The sequence below is a fragment of the Apodemus sylvaticus genome, chromosome 20, assembly GCF_947179515.1.
Source record: "Apodemus sylvaticus chromosome 20, mApoSyl1.1, whole genome shotgun sequence".
In the NCBI taxonomy this organism is placed as follows: Eukaryota; Metazoa; Chordata; class Mammalia; order Rodentia; family Muridae; genus Apodemus; species Apodemus sylvaticus.
This window is the reverse complement of record NC_067491.1, coordinates 38,764,530-38,781,354: the sequence shown is the minus strand read 5'-3', so window position 1 is coordinate 38,781,354 and position 16,825 is coordinate 38,764,530. Positions and strand designations below refer to the sequence as shown.

General features: G+C 40.0%; 1 long non-coding RNA gene across 4 annotated transcripts in view; it reads left to right on the top strand.

The window, feature by feature from the left end:
- Positions 1-16,621, top strand: part of LOC127670866 (uncharacterized) — a 31,122-nt gene extending 14,501 nt beyond the window's left edge. Inside the window, exons 3-4 of one of the 4 annotated variants that reach the window (XR_007974626.1) lie at positions 12,295-13,405; positions 16,216-16,621. This is a non-coding gene — a long non-coding RNA (uncharacterized LOC127670866). Of the gene's footprint in view, positions 1-1,672; positions 1,846-12,294; positions 13,406-16,215 lie in introns of those variants that run through there. The other 3 variants (XR_007974625.1, XR_007974627.1, XR_007974624.1) reach the window with 3 other exon arrangements.
- Positions 16,622-16,825: the final 204 nt, after the last annotated feature.

Sequence of the window (16,825 nt, the reverse complement as noted above, 5' to 3'; positions counted from 1 at the left end):
CTATATATATGTGTGTATATGTATGAGTGTGAACTCATTTGTGCATTTGTATGGATGTGCTTTTGTATATGTGTACATATTTGTACACATCTGTGCAAGTAGACATGTTTGTTTTGCGTGAGCATATTTCCATGTGTATGCATATTTATGTATGTGTATGTGCATGTGCATGTGTATGTGTATGTAGATGTAGATGTAGATGTAATGGTGTGTATATATATGAGTGTGTGTTCATATACATATATATGCATTTAACTATTTGTGGGTATATAGTTGTGTACATGTGTGTATTCTGTCTATATTTGTGCATGTACATTTATATATATATGTCTCTTTATATATTATAAATACTCTTGTATGTGTTTTATGTATGAGGTTTTTATTGTGTGTGCCTGTGAGCATGTGAATGAAAATGACTGTGCATGATGCATAGTATATGTATATGGGCATGCACCTTATTTTATGTGTACATGTTTATATATGTTTGTTTGTGTATGAATATGTGCAAGTAAATGTGTATGTGCATATATGTATGTATGTGGGTGTGTCTGGGTGTGTTATTAATGTGTGTATATTTGTTAGTATGTACATATGTACATGCATGTGTGTGTTTGTATATGTATTTGTACATATACATATCTGAGTATACATTTGTATGTTTGTATTGAATATGTGTGGGCATATGTGCATATGTATGTGCATATTTATGTGTATATGGGAAGATATGTGTTTGTTCATCTGTTTATTGTGTGTGCCTGTATCTGTGTGTATATTTATGCATATGTTGCTACATGTATGTATGTTTGTATGTGGCTGTTATATGTGTGTGCTTGTATTTGTGTGTACATGTTTATGCATATGTATGTATGTAGAAATGTGTGTATAGACAACAGTGCAATTAGCTTACTAGAATTTTATCAAACATTTTTCATTGTTAGGGAATATAAAGAGAATATGGTAACACCATTCAGTTGGCAGAGGACACAGATAGGAATTGTCCATGTAAAAAGTCTGGCCAATCTGTTCATATATGAAATTTAAATTATCGATGACTACTGTATTTGGAATCTGTAGTTGGAATTTGGTAGGATGGTCATTCTACAACCTTAATTCTACCAATCCCTGAGCATGGGAAATCTTTGCCTCTTCTGGATCTTTTTCAATTTCTCTCTCCAATGGGTTAAAGTTTTGATTATACAAATCTTTTACTTGGTTAATTTTATTTCAAGATTTGTTTCTTTTAGCCTGTTTTGATTAGGATTGTTTCCCTTATTTTATTCTCAGTATGTTTGTTCTTGGTAAAGCAGAAAGAACAGTGACTGGTGTGTGTTGATTGTTTAGCCTGCGACACCTGCCGAAAGTGTTTAGCAGCTGTAGAAACTTCTTGGGAGTCTTTAGGGAGTTTATTGTGTAGAATCATGTCTTCTGAAAACAAAAGTGTGTTGACTTCACCCTTTCCTATTTGTCTACCCTTGATCCCCCTCAGTCTCTTTTTGCTCTAACTAATATTTCAAGGACTGTATTGAATAGAAATGGAGAGAGTGGGCATTCTTATGTCTCTGATGTTAGTGGAATTGCTTTGAGTTTTTCTCTGCTTAGCATGATATTGTCTGTAGGCTTATTATGTATCAATTGCCTTTATTATGTTGAAATATGTTCCTTGTTTCCCTAGATTCTCTGGAACTTTTAACATGAAGAAGTGTTGGATTAAATATCCAAGTTGTGAAATTCCTTCTACAGTCCAGATTTTTGAAAACCAACCGTATAGGCAAAGAATGGCTTCAGAGGAAGGCATTTCCCCAAACCAAATTCTGATCGATTAAATGTCAAGCTTTAAAGAAAGAACTACTGGTTGCTTATTGAGCTAAAGAACTAATCCTATTTCCCCTACTATAACTGCATATTTTTCTTTGAGAATATGAGTAAATTTAGAATCCCAGAGGTAGAGCAATTCAATCTCATCAGAAGTATTCTTTTTCCATGTCTGCAGATATTACAAGCAACTGTCAGCAAATTAGTCATTCTATCAATCCCACACAAGAGATTTAATATTGGGGCTTTGAGGGTTTTTTTTTTTAAAGCTTATTTCAGTTGGTGAATGACTGACTGTTTTCAGCTCTTTGGAGAGCTCAACAGTTGCTTCCCTGATTCCTGATAGTTGATGAAAAACTGCGGTCTTGAAGGGAGATTTGGGAGTGGCATCCATTCTCCACTTGGGCCCCAGTTGATGTATGTCAGATTCGAAGGGATTGATTCATATCTGGCTAAGTGGGAGGGATGGCCAGAAATGTGGAGAAGGCTGAACTCAGAGAACAAAATCTCAGGCCTGTCATGCACAAGGAGGCTCAGGCTGAGGCAAGGCAAGGCTGTCAGCGATCTGGTGAGGCAGACGGCTCGGCATAGGCAAACACTGCTTGCAGATTGCTGCATATGCTGTGGTTCCTTTATCTGAGTTTCCTTTCCTTTCCATGATTTACTTTTCACACACATAAAGGGCAGTAAAATGCCATCCTGACCTACTGAAGGTCTGGGAGAGATGAAACTGTAGAAGATAATGAGCAGATGTGGGGTCACTGGGCACCCGCAATGCTGAATTTGACATTCCCACTATCGCTTTCAACTAGAAAAGTACAGTCATTTAATACACACACACACACACACACACACACACACACACACACACACACACACTCACTCACACATGCTCTCTCACATACTCACAAACACAAATACATACAAACACACATACTCATACACACTCACAAACACACACACACACAAACACACACACACACAAACACACACACACACACACACACACACACTCCACAGAGAGACAAAGTCAGAAAGAAAAAGAGGCAGGCAGACAGTCAGACAGACAGTTTACTTAGATCATAAGGACATGGTTCTGGCATTATACTGTCCCAATTCACCCTTTTTCTTAAAGAAAAGCAATTCTTTGGAGGCAGTTGTTTTATCAGGATCTCTGCTCCTGCAGAGTCCTCATATAAGAACCAAAACAGTAGTTACCTTCCTCTCAAGAGTGTTTTGGGGTTATACTCTATAGCAGATATTGATTTAGACACAGAGATCAGCAAAAGAAAAAAAATGTTTTTGTGGAGGCCAGTTAACATCCCAAGGCTTGGATGTTTCTAGTGAATACAAACAAAATTTGGTTGGAGAAAGATCATTAACATTAAAAAAAAAGATTTATTATAGTTTTAGTTCTCTCTCTCTCTCTCTCTCTCTCTCTCTCTGTGTGTGTGTGTGTGTGTGTATGTGTGTGTGTGTGTGTGTGTAAGCCAAAAGAGGCCATTAGAACTCTAGCCCTCTGAAAGGGCAGCAAATATTCTTAACTGATCTGCTATCTCTCTAACCCCAAAGTTTTGGAGTAGGATTTCAAAGACTTAACAACCATGAAATCAATGCTCTGAGTAACCTGTAAGGTAGACTCAGCTATCATTGTCAGTCTTCTACAGATGAGACTGTTGAAGCATGGAACGTTTAGAGGATCACTGAAGGCTAGAGAACTAGAGAGGCATAAGCAAGGGTTTGGACCCCACAGTCCAGACCTGAAGCCTGTGCTCCTGTCCCCGGGCATCAGTGGCAGCGTTTGCCCAGTTTACATGGTTCTGATTTTCCTTGTGTTATTGTTTATCCAAAACTGTTTTACCACCATTGCTCATCGTGCTTTGAATCTTTTGCTGTCTGCACTAATTTACTGCCTACCAACCAGCGGAACAAGCCCTACTGGTATCTCCAATCTCCCTGCTGAGATAAACAGGGCTGTACCTGTTACATCCTCTGTGGCTGACACACGTGGTGGCTCTGACCATTGTTTCGTGAGTTTCTGGCTCTCTGAGGTCAGAAGTTTTGAAGTCCGTGGTTGCTTCCTTCAGTAGAGCCCTCTGCTCTTTGGTAGGAAGACAATCAGATGGGGGATGGGTATTTTCAGAAGTTTCCCTGGAAACAGCTGTTTTGGAAGGAGAGGCTATGGTCTTACCACCAACAATGGAAAAGGGGCAAAAGGGGAATCTAGGATAAAGAGACATTCATACAAAAGACGTAAAAGCTGCCTTCTGTAGTGGCTCTGCCAAATACACATTATACAGCATGGGGGTGATGAAACAGCTGGTCCTCGGCAGCTTTCTTGCCTTGGGACTGAAACCGACATCATTTATTATATTCCTTTATAAAGTAAGAAGTGAGAAAGATGGAGGTAAACGTTTGAGTAGAGGAACAAACTTCTCAAATTTTTCTGAGTCAACTCAGACTGGATGCTTTGTAAAGCATTTCACCGAATTAGGAGCCTTCTCACTTCAAATGGAATATCCCTCCAAATGCCTCCTAACAGCAAGCCCCGGTGACTCAATGATTTCTAGATTATTACTCATGACTTCTCTTTGGCTTCAAAAGCAAAGAATCTGTTCTGCTTTTGTTCCCCTGGATCCTATTAGTGCCATCCAAGGGGACTTCCATTTCGCTGCTTGAGCAAAAGACGAGGACAGTTCCTTTTGGTCACTTTCTTTGACTTTTCTCATTCCACCTATGTGATTCTGCCAGTGTAGATTAGTCTGACTTCTGCTCACACAAAGCCCCGTACTCTGCCCTCCCTGCTTGGCTTTACCTAGACATACTTCTAAAGATAACGTGTGGCTTCCCTCCTTCCCTCTGCTTCTCCTTTAGTCCTGTTCATAGCACCATTAGCTAAACCTGTAAACCAATTATGATATTTAGCATCAATTGCCAACTGAATGGTATCTAGAGTCACCTAGGAGATGAGCTTCTGAGCATCCCAATGACTAATCTTCTGGGGTAGATTAACTGAGGTAGGAAGACTGGTCATGGTGGACGGAACTATTCTATGGGCTGGAACACTGGACAAAGTATACTAGTTATTGATCTCTGTCTCTGTCTCTCTCTCGTCTCTCTCTCTCTCTCTCTCTCTCTCTGTGTGTGTGTGTGTGTGTGTGTGTGTGTTTTCTGACTAAGGACACACATGATCAGGAGCTTCATGTGACTGCTGTCATGACTTCTCCAGAGCCACTGTAACTACAAACCATGAGCCGAAATAAACCCTTCCTTCTTTAAATTGCTGCTTTCAGGCTGTTTTTTTCACAGCATCAAGATAATCACTAAAACATCAACTGGCCAGGTGACCATTTCCAGGCAGAGTGGTGGGGCCAACTCTTCGTAAACCAGTGTTTTTTTGTTTTGTTTTTTTGCTGTTGTCTTTTGGTTTTTTGGTTTTTTTTTTTTATAGAATAGAGTTCAGGGCATTGGAGGGGAGTTAGGAGGGGAGTAAAGGGAGGGAGGAAGGAAGAGAGGAGAAGAGAAGAGGAGAGGAGAGGAGAGTAGAGGAGAGGAGAGGAGAGGAGAGAGGAGAGGAGAAGAGAGGAGAGGAAAGAAGTAGAGGCTGGCCATGGAGAGAGAGGGTCAAGAGACTGGGGAGAGGGCAGGAGCAGGAAAGGAAGAGAAAGAGTAAGAGAGAAGCAAGGGTAAACCACTGTTTTTATAGTAGCCATGATGTGGTCTTACAGAAAGCAAGACTAACAGCCCCACCGGGTCTGGGCAAGTAGTTCAGTGGTAGAGGCCTCGGCAGCATGCACGGGCCCTGGGCTTGATTCCCAACACAAGAAATAACAGTGACACAATATGAGCATTCTACAATCAATTTGTTCAGGGCTGTGAAAGATGTCCTTTCAAAGGCCTGCTAGCCTTTTTCACAGTACATGACACCGCTTTGATTTTTCTAACAAAGCCTTAGGATGCCATAGATATCCACTAGAAAGATTTCAGAAGTGAATACATTTTAGAATCCTGTGTATTCACCCACAAAACATTATCTAGCTTTTTCCAAGATAAATAAAATCTTTCCCAAATAATTTCATAGACATTTGCCAAGACCATTCAAAGAATTTTGCTCAGAATCTGAGTCCCGGCAGCTCAGGTAAGTTCTGACTTCACACACATACACATAGAGTTTAATAATTTCTCTTTCTTGGATAAATATTGTTATGAGCTTGCTGACCGGGAAACAAGTGTTCCTAGGTCATTAACTGGGACAAGGAAAAAACAAAAGGCTATCTTTCCTTTTGAATTTTTTCACCAACGTTTTTAATGGATTTCTTAGGCATTATTGAGGGAGTGGGTTTGCTTCATGATAATCCACTTTTAGCAGCCTCCTCTACATTAGCTATCACTCTGGAGAGCCATAGCAACAGGCTGAGAATTACCCAGGGGGCATTGCTCTTGGAATCAATCATCATGAATGAATTTCATCCTTTGGTCTCATCAGTCCATGGTGTTTTGTCTCATTATTTTTTTTCTTCCCTAATAAAAGTTAAACAGAAAGAGAAGTTTTGTAATTATGTCATTTTCTTTAGAAAACCTGGACTTACTAATCATTGCAGTTGCTTTATTGAGCCAACCAGAATGTGTTGTATACAAACATATAACACATACCCACACCCCCCCCCCCCATACACACACACATGCTTGCATACATGCTTGGACACACACATTCCAAATTTGTACAAAACATTCTGACTTTTTATGGGGACTATTGATTTAATTTCTTCTAGTCTAAAATGTCTCGTATAAATTTGATTTTCCTGTAACTTAACTCATGCAAGGGATATATTTAAGTATAGGCATTTGGAATGTTTAAACAGGAAAAGTATCAAATATATTTTAGGTTACCGACAACAGAAAGTTGCAATTTTTGACTACTGCCTTAAAGCCTAGAATAAATGCTGATGTAATGTTGATGAATATTTATCAAGTTCTTATTCTGTGCTAGGCCCAATTTTAACAGATTCATAGACAGCTTTTGCTGTTGGTGGTGGTCGTTAGTCTTGCTTTCATTTCCCCGGATCTTAGAAGCCTAGTGACGTCATTTTGATTATATTTTTCAATTTTTTTCTGATGAAAAATTAGGATTTCAAAAGATAACTTGCCCAACTTCTTGTTCATTCAGTACTGAACCCCCCAAAGTCTACTTCATTAACCTTTACGCTCTACCATACAGTATCTAATACTGCATTCTAAGGGGCAGCTCACGGGCATCCACTACTCATTTCTGACCTCTGTGGACACCAGGCATGCTTGTGTGTATACATACACACACTCAAGCAAAACATTCACATACATAAAATGAAAATAAAAATATCCTTAAATTTTAAATTAAAAAAGTAAGCATCTATAAAGGATAGACCAACAGTGACCTTGCCACTGAAGGAGGGAACTAGCAGTGTCTATACAAAGGCACATGTTTATGTTCAAGGTCATAGAAAGTGAAGATGTCAGAACTTTGTAGGTAGAGAAACTTACAGGAGTTTCTACTGGTCTTTATTGTTTTAATTTAACCTTAAAAATTAAAACAAAAATGGAAGGAAGGAAGCAAGGAAAGAGGGAGGGAGGGAATAAAGGAAGGAAGAAAGGAAGGAAGACAAACTGTAGCCAGGCCTGTTGGTCCTCACTGATTTTAGAATTCAGGAGCATAGTACAGGCAGTTCGAGTCACAGCAAGTTCTACCTCAGGCTCGATGACAAAAAAAGTCAATGCCTTGACCATATTCAAGGCTTTAGGACACTGATCAATGGGGTGTACCTGAAAGGGCTTTTGGAATGTGTTTAAGATTTTAATCCTAGCAGGATGGTGGTGGCACACATCTTTAACCCCAAAACCCAGGAGGCAGAACTCTGTGAGTTCAAAGCCAGTCTTGTCTACAGAGAGAGTTGCAGGAAAAGCCAAAGCTATACAGAGAAATTTTATCTAAAAATAAAAAAATTTCTTTAACTCTAAAACCCCATGTGTGTCACTTTTTAAATTGCTTTGGCCACTATTGACTCTTTTCCCCTAATATTCTTTCTGAACTTTATTCATGATATAAATAGATTTATTGAGTAGACAAAATAATATAGCAAAGAATTGAAATATGAATAATAATTTCTCATACTAGGGAAAGCTACAATTATATATGGACAAGTTATTTTTGTTTCATACTTATCACTAGAATTCCTGTGTGCTGACACAACATCTGATATTTTCACTTTTCCAACAATTTGGTAAAATATTCTCTGATGAGACTTAAGAGGCTTTCCCTTATTCTCACCCACTCCATGGCTTTCACTCATAGGATACTTAGGCAAATATTTTACTGTCCAACATAAACAAACTTGAAGTATGAACTGCATATATATATATATATATATATGCATTCAATTTAAAACTGGTCATTTATAAAAGTAGGTAAGGTCCCTACCATGGTTGAAATGTGTCCTTCAAATTTCATATTGTAATCTCAGTTCCTAAATTCATATGCTGATGGAATTTGGGTATGATTCCTTCAAGTGGGTACTTGGATTTTAAGGGCTCTGTTATTGTGAATATATTAATCTATTCATTGTAATTGTAACTTTTATTTGCCTGATGGAATTGTCATCTCAGACATTTACTGCTGAATAGACTTATCCTTTCTAGTTCTTTCTGAATTCTAACTGACTGTTTCAATTTAGCTGTTCTGGTTCAAACTCCTCTCCAAGCTGACTGATTCAATCTGTCTTCTTTCAGCTTCTCACTGAATTGCTCTGCTTGGCCTCAAACTATCTCCAGCAATCTGTCCTAATCTTCTGGCTTGGTTTTTCTCCACCTGTATTTAGCTTGTTCTCTCTGCAACCTGTGTCTGTAAAACTGTTCCTGTAAAAACTGCCTCAGAACTTCATGAACTGAACTGCCACCAACTGAACTGCCAGAAACTCAGCTCCCTTGCACTCCCTCCCAACTGACTCCTGAGTGTGGAGGTTAAAGGTGTATACTACCATACCTGTACCTCAGGCTTTTTCTACCTGAAAATTTGCTTTGTACCATGCTGGTCTTGAACTAAGAGAGCTGCTTGCCTCTGTCTCCCAGGATTAAAGATATGCTTATATTCTAGTCAAAGTAACCATGTTTCTGGATTAAAATAACTGCACAATTCATAGACTAGGGGGTTACTGTGGAAATGGGTTCATTAAACAACAAAACAAAACAGAGTTCATTGACATACTGGCTCTGTCCTAACATTGGTGCCATTACAGAATTGTTTCCATGTGATGAATGAATGCCAGTATCACATTTCCTGGCCTTTGGAACTGTCAGCTAAACAATTCTCTATTCTATAAATTACCTGGTCTCAGGGACTTTGTTCTAGCAACAGAAAATGGATTCCCTGTCTTAAAATTTATCCTTCATTTCTCTATCCTTTAGTCCTGTCTGGATGGCCTATTCTTTTGGTAGCAATTCTTTACTCAGAGAAGTCCTACATTCTTCTTGCTAGCCCTGTTGAAAGAACTTACAAAGCCACAGTATATTCATCGATTCCATAGAACATCTTCAGCTTCTTTCAAACTTCAATGATTACAGAGTTCCTGCCCAGCCCTGCCTTTCAAAGCCCTTCATGTGTGCCCTATAATGACAGCATCACAACGGATGCCTGTAGAGCTGCCTCCAAGGCTTCCAGAGACTAAGGGCAAACTTCACACTGTTAAGGAGTTTCAGTTCCAACAGGCCAGAAGTCTGATGCTAAGATGGAAATCAGGATGTCACATCTCTGACTAACTCTCTGTAAATCAGCCCTTTGTGTGTCTGCTCAGATGCTATTTTAGTCTTGTTGGTGGTGTCTTGATCTTTCCTGGAAGAGCCACCCCTTCTCTCTGCAACCCTCCAGAGGATGTTGGTCCTGGATCCATCCCTGGATGCCTGGGGTAACTGAATATTCAGAATTGGTCAATTTGGACCTTTTCATTCCTCTGCCTTAGGATAGCCATCTGGTCCTGTTCAGTCTAGTGAGACACTGTGATGGTTCGTATATGATTGGCCCAGGGAGTGACTCTATTAGGAAGTGTGGCCTTGTGGGAGTAGGTGTGTCACTGTGGGTGTGGGCTTACGACCCTCACTCTAGTTGCCTGGAAGTCAGTCTTCCACTAGCAGCCTTCAGATGAAGATGTAGAACTCTCATCTCTTCCTGTACCATATTTGTCTGAATGCTGCCATGTTTCTGCCTTGATGACAATGGATTGAACCTCTGAGCCTGTAAGGAAGCTCCAATTAAATATTGTCTTTTATAAAACTTGCATTGGTCATGGTGCCTGTTCACAGCAGTAAAACCCTAGCTATGTCAGCTGCCAGTACTTTAACACAATCAGCAGAGAAGCTAGACTTCCTCATCCCTAGGATATCAATAACTGGTTTGTGTCTAAATCCAATGTCATGGAAGGCATGCTCATGAGACTTCTAGTTATGTAATGGTACCCAGTTTGATGAATCTAGTTGGTTTGATGACAGTTTTGGCCACAACTTTCTCAATTCTCTGAATGCATAATTCTTTATGATTTGATCTGAGCTTTTATTTCTTACAGATGAGTAAGTTCTGATTAAAAAGAAAAAGAAGACCATAGGACTGTTAGATAGGGAGTGAGTCTAAGCAGAAAAGCGTGGTGAGAAAGGTGAAAGCAATCAATGGCTTGAGATTCACAAGACTATGTGTGTCAGCATTACAAAGAGGAAAAGAAGCCAACCTATGCCAGATCCTAGGGGCAAGGCCAACTTGCTCTGTAGTCTTTGACTTTGTGCACAGTGACTCCAAGGTGGTCACCATGTAGCTTGAGAGAGAATCGACTGAGGCCCAAATAACTTAGCCCTGCCTAGAGAGAGATAAGACAAAGAGAAGTCTCAGGAAGTAATTCTCTGAGGCCACCTTTTAAAGGCAATGTTATCAAATGAAAAGACTGAAAGATTTGTGCTGCTTTACTACATGGGAATGATTGACAAAACATCTTAGGCTTTCTGGACTTATTTTCCCCCTTGGTTAAGTAGAGAGAATGTCTATCATTCAGCCCTATATCAGTTCTATGAGGTAGCTATTAATAGTTGTAGATAGCAATAATATTATATTTCTGCTATAGCATATTACAGGCCACTAGCAGACTAGATGTTTATGTTAGTTAGATTCAAGCAGGAGCTCTCGTTTAGCAATGCACAAAGGATCCGCCTTTGTGTAGGTGGTGCTTTCCTCACCCACCAACTCAGTGTGAGAAAGCACAGAAATGTAAAGAACAGCTGACAAGGCAATTTTCTAAATTGCCTTGTTATCATGAGAAAATATATTTTAGAGTGTCACCTCCAGATAATATTCAATTACATACTTTGCTAAGTTTAGAAAATAGACAAAGCTACCGAACTTGATGCAGAGCTGTCTGAATTGGGGTGTTTGTTAATGAGTTAACACTGTGAGCTTTATTGTATATTTAGTCTACATTCCTGAACATGCCTGGAAGATAGTCCTTAAATCCACCGTTCTACAGGTGAGAAAACTGGGACTCACAGAGATGGAGTCTTTTGTTCTTTGTCATAAGTGAGATTAATCATGCTATTGAAATACAGGTCTACCTAAAGCTAAAGTCTGAATTTTCACCCTAAAAAGAACATGGGCACATCAGACATGGAAAGCAATCACATGCTAAAACATGGCTTCTTGAGCTTTAAGGGCCTGCAGGTCCCCAAAGACTGCTCAAGTTAGGTCTGACATACATAAGAAGCTCTTAGGTGCTGCTGCTCAGCTGAGGACCACATTCTGAAGTAGGAAACTCCTAAGACTCCTAAGACTAAGGTATAATGACTAAACCTTAGGCCTCAATTCTTACCATCCTGTCCCAATTCTATATTTTCCTAATACTTTTATTCTTCTCTATTCGCTTCACTTCTCTTTACCTAAAGAACTTACAGCATGCTAGGTGGTGTGTGATCTTATTAGCATTCTTTTTTTCCCCTTTGGCAGTTTTATCGTGGCCTTAAGTGTCATTTTTAATTAGGCTTAAATTAAATTAGGATTAAAAGGTAAATGTGATTTTTTTTATATCTATAGGACATGAATATTGATAGAAGACTTAGAATTTTTCTCCTTTTGTTTCCTTCCTCTAATCATCCTCTCATCTAGTTACAAAATCATTTCAATTCTACAGTGTCGCATTGTACAGTTTTCTCTTTCCCCTTTTGAAATGACTCCTTTATCTCCTTTTTTATTTCTTTGGCTTTTTAGCTGGAGAGCAGCTGCACCTCTGATTTAACTGTAGTCAAAGTTGGGAAGGACAGCATCATGTTAATGTGCCCAAGTCAGAGTGTCCCAGTGAATAATAACTCAGGGTGACAAAAGATTTTAACTCAGCTTTCAGGAGCTTTAGTTTCCTTCCTGTGAAGTGGGACAGTCGTACAAGGGACACTTAGGTTATTATTATTGTTTTTTTTTTTTTTTAGGGAAGCTGACATGAAGACTTTAGCATATTGCTGTGAACAATGTCAGCTATGCCGTGATGGAGGACGGATTTCCCCGTGGGGCAGTGAAGCTGCCTGCATAGCTTGAGTGGCTGGCACAGATCCCACAGTTCCTTGATGTTCTGTGGTCAGTTTGCTGGTCCTCTTCTGCTGGCTTGCCAAGGCAACTGCTCTGCGATGCTCACTCATCCAAACACCGCTGTGTAGCATGTTGTGTTTGCTACCCCATTTTAAGCTCTGGGAACAGGCCTCACTACCAGCCCCCATCCAGATGCTCTTGGATCCACGGATAAAAATAACACTCAAGTGTACACACACACACACACACACACACAGTCAGTTAATCTTAAATGACTGGGCACTCCTTGACTTCCCCTGCAACCCCAGGCATAATCAGAGTGGCCACTGGCCTATCTAATGGAAAACTCATATGGCTTTTTGGCTTTTTCTCCTGAAGCTACTATCTCCTCCTCCTTCCCCAGTTCTCTTTGGGCTGCTAGCTTGGCTGGGGGACCCAGACGTCCCACCTATTTTGCCTAGCTTATTGGCTGGTAGCATATTTAGTGATGGATCAAGAACCAATTGGGGAACAGGACCTTAGCATCAGAACCACCGCTACACCCCTGTCAGCAGCTGCTCAGTCTTTCAGGTTAGACCCAAGCTATCGGCATGCAGGTCCATAATATCTTCCATTGACCTGAGACCTTCATTTGATTCCAGAGTCTCTTGATTAAAGTTGCCCTGCCATTTATTATCCGAACTAAGACACTTCTGAGAATAAGGGAGGCATGTTCATAATTACAGTGAGTTTGTCAGGCTCATCAAGGTCCGTTCCCTGCAGATTCCGACATGCAGGCAGGTCTTCCTGGGTCAGCTTTATCTTTTGCTTTTTTTTTTTTTTAAAGAAAATTCATGTCTGAAATTTTATACCTGCATAACGTGTTTTGATTAAATTACCCCTGTTCTCTCACCATACCACTCTCTTCACACACTTATATGCTCTAGCTCTGGTTTGCCCTTCCTTTGTATTTCTATTCTAGTCAGGTTCTCAATAGACTGGATCATGCTCATATACACTGGACAGAAGAAGGTGGTTTCTTCTTGTTGCTGTTGCTGTTGATGTTGTGATTGTTTTTCTTAGTTTACCAAGTCAGGTGTTATTTTCTTCCAACACCAGACCCCAAATCCTTTATATTTTACCAGATTTCTGGGAATCTCAAATCAATATGGTATATACAACTAACCAACTCATACACAGACTAACCAATCAGTGAATGCATTGTTCCCTGATTGACAATAGAGACTTATAGACAGTTGCTTTACGGCTTCCCAATTGTTTCAATCAACATCCAAGTTCTGTTTGAGCCAGGCATAGTGGCATGTACTTGTAATCCTAGCATTTGGAGTTAGAGGCAGGAATATTGATGGCTGACAATTCAACGTCAACCTGGTCTACATAGTGAGTTTGAAGTCAACCAGGGTATATAGTAGTGAGTCCCTGTCTCAAAATAAACAAAGAGGAATGTATTTGTTCACTTGTAGCTTGAACTTGCACCTCAACTGACATGCTGAGGTATGAGTTCCATGGGCCTTAGTTTCAGAAAGTAGAAAATGAGAGGGTAGGTGACATTGTGTCTCAGATGAGAAGGGAGGGTGACATTTTGTCTTGACTGGAGACAATTTTTCTCAGACTTCCATACTATAAAAGGAAAGAGACAGTATTATAGTAATATTTATATATATCAGAATAGCACCATATTATAGTAATATTTGTATGTATCAGAATAGTGCCAAAGAGAAGAATGAAGATACTCTGGCAGGGTATGGGAAGAGTAAAGTGAAAGGAAATATAGCAAAAGCTTGTCAGGAGACATGAAGAGAAAGATGCAGTGTATAGAAGGCCAATACTCATAATAACAATCCTCACTTTGCACCTATATCCTGTGAATAAATTATATCAAAAGGCTGTTGAATAGAAGCCATTCAACAGGGCCTGAAGACATGGCCCAGTGTATTAAGTGTTTGCTGGGTAGGCATGAGGATTAGAGTTCAGATCCCCAGAACTCATGCATAAGCCAGATGCAGTAATGCATGTGTATAAAGTAGTGAACAAGACACTCGATCTCAAGCAAGGCAGAGGTAAGGACTAACACTCAAGGTTGTCCTCTGACCTCTACATACTAAATATGGCACCCACAGGCCCTCACTTGCCCATAAACCCATCCACCCATCCACCTGTATACCCACCCATGCACACCTACCCATACCCACACATACATGAACATGATCACACACTACACCTTATGTGCACATTAGATTACAAATGAAAAACACCACAAGCAAAAGGGAGGCACAGCCGATGTCTTATGTGACAGTTTAGAATGCAATGGCTGCTTGGGACATCAAAACAAACAACCAAGTCAGTGGGGTTGATGACAAACTGACTTTGCTTCACTCACCAAGTAGGATGCTTGCATTTGTATTTAATTCCACATCCTTGGAGTCTAATATCATAATCTCAGCACATAAGCCTCAATTATTTGAACTCATCCATATGCACTCAGCTTTACCTATCTCTCTTCCAATTTCCCATGGTTCAAGCCAAATGCAAGAAGATAGAAGCAAGTAGAGATCTTTTCTTTATAGTTCCTTTGGCTCACCTTAACGGAACTTTGAGCCTGACTAAGAGCCTACATCCCGGAATGTGTGTTTCGTGAGTTGATGCCACCTGGGAAGTAACCCTGTAGACAGACTCTCTGGATGACAGACAAATGGGGAGGAGAGCCATGTCGACACAATAAAGATGATAAATTTCCAAGATGGCAGCTTCTTCCTCACCCATCTGATCTCAGACAAAAGGCTGGCTGTTTGAGACAAAGACTTTGTGGGCTTTCTCTCCTGTCAGTAGGCCCCTGCTGACAGACTGGATCACTGTGGTCTAGGTCACATCAGGACTTGTTTACAGAGCAGTTAAAGGCCAACCAGTCATTCTGCCTTTCTTCAAACTGACCAATTGTAAATTAAGGGAGGAAGACTCTTTCCAGCCCATGAGAGGAGATTGGATTTTTGGAGAGTCCCCACTCTTTCTTTAACTGCTGATTCCTTCTCTGTTTGACATGTTCAAGACATCTCCACTGCTTCCTGCTGGACCTTTTTCTGCCTCTTAATTCTTTAACAGGCAAAGAAAGCAAACCCTAGCATGACGTCTAGATGGTAACAACAGTCTCTGATGTGCTGGCTCGGCCACTGTCCTGGTGTGAGAAGAAAGTTCCATAGTTACACAGGCCAGGGAAAGCAACGGCCACAGCTGCCTGTGTTTGCTTCTTTTAATTGGTTTGCTTTTGATTTCCAACTTATTTGACTTGGGTTCCAGATTTGTTTTCCCTGTGCAACATCGACTTGGATGCTATTAACAGGCCCATCTGTTTGCTTTGCTTAAATAAAATGTAAATTGGTTTTTGTTTTAAATTTCAGGTGCTTTTCTGGTGGTCTCTGCTGTTCACCATCTAAGGCGGTTGGGCCATGGTGGTAAATGTTTAGCTACCAAGAGTAGAGAAATCTGATTATTTGGTTGTTTTTCTTTAAATAGGTATGATTTTATAATTTAAGAAATTCTCAGTTTTTCATAGATCTTTTTTTGCTGGTGGATGCTTTTTATTTCCTTTCTCTGCCACCTCATTCTTTCATATGTCTGTGTATGTGTGTGTATGTGTGTATCTGTGTGTGTCTGTGTGTATATGTGTTTGAGTGTGTATATTTGTATGTATGTATGTGTTTGTCTGTGTGTGTCTGAGTGTGTATATGTGTGTGTGTCTGTGTGTGTGTATATATGTATATATGTTTTCCTACCACTCCTTCCCATGAAGTAAGACAATAAAATACTTGCTGCTTTCTTTTCCACAGATAACGCCATGCTGATTGTGGTGGGCCTCTTCCATATATGACTGCATTGGAGTATCCTGTTTTGGTGGGCCATTGATGGATAACGAATTGACAGATGAAGGGTCATTTTGTATGGAATCCTCTCTATTGGATGTGATACATGACAATGAGGTGGATTTCATCAGAGACATTTGAATATTCATGGATGGAAACAAATTTGGAAGAGAAGAAAGCTAAACTCTCACAAGAATTTAAGCAAATGCTTAAAATAAAAGCAAAACCAACCAACCAATCAACCAAAGAAAAACAATTAAAAAAAAACCTATTTCAGAGACAGCGAGTTGATTCAACCAGTAAAGGTGTTTGCTGCCAAGCCTAACAACCTGGATTTGATTCTAGACACACACACACACACACACACACACACTTACATACGTAAAAACACAGTGAACTTTATCTTTGTGAAGTTTGGCATTTATCTTAATCTGTGTCCCTGTATACTGTTGACAATGCCTCTTTCTGTAAGGTATACAGGCGATGCATAGGAAACTGTTCTGGGTTGGCCAACAGTCCCACATTCTCAAACTCCTTCCTCCTGCTCTGTCTGTTATAATCTAGCAATGAGTTCTCT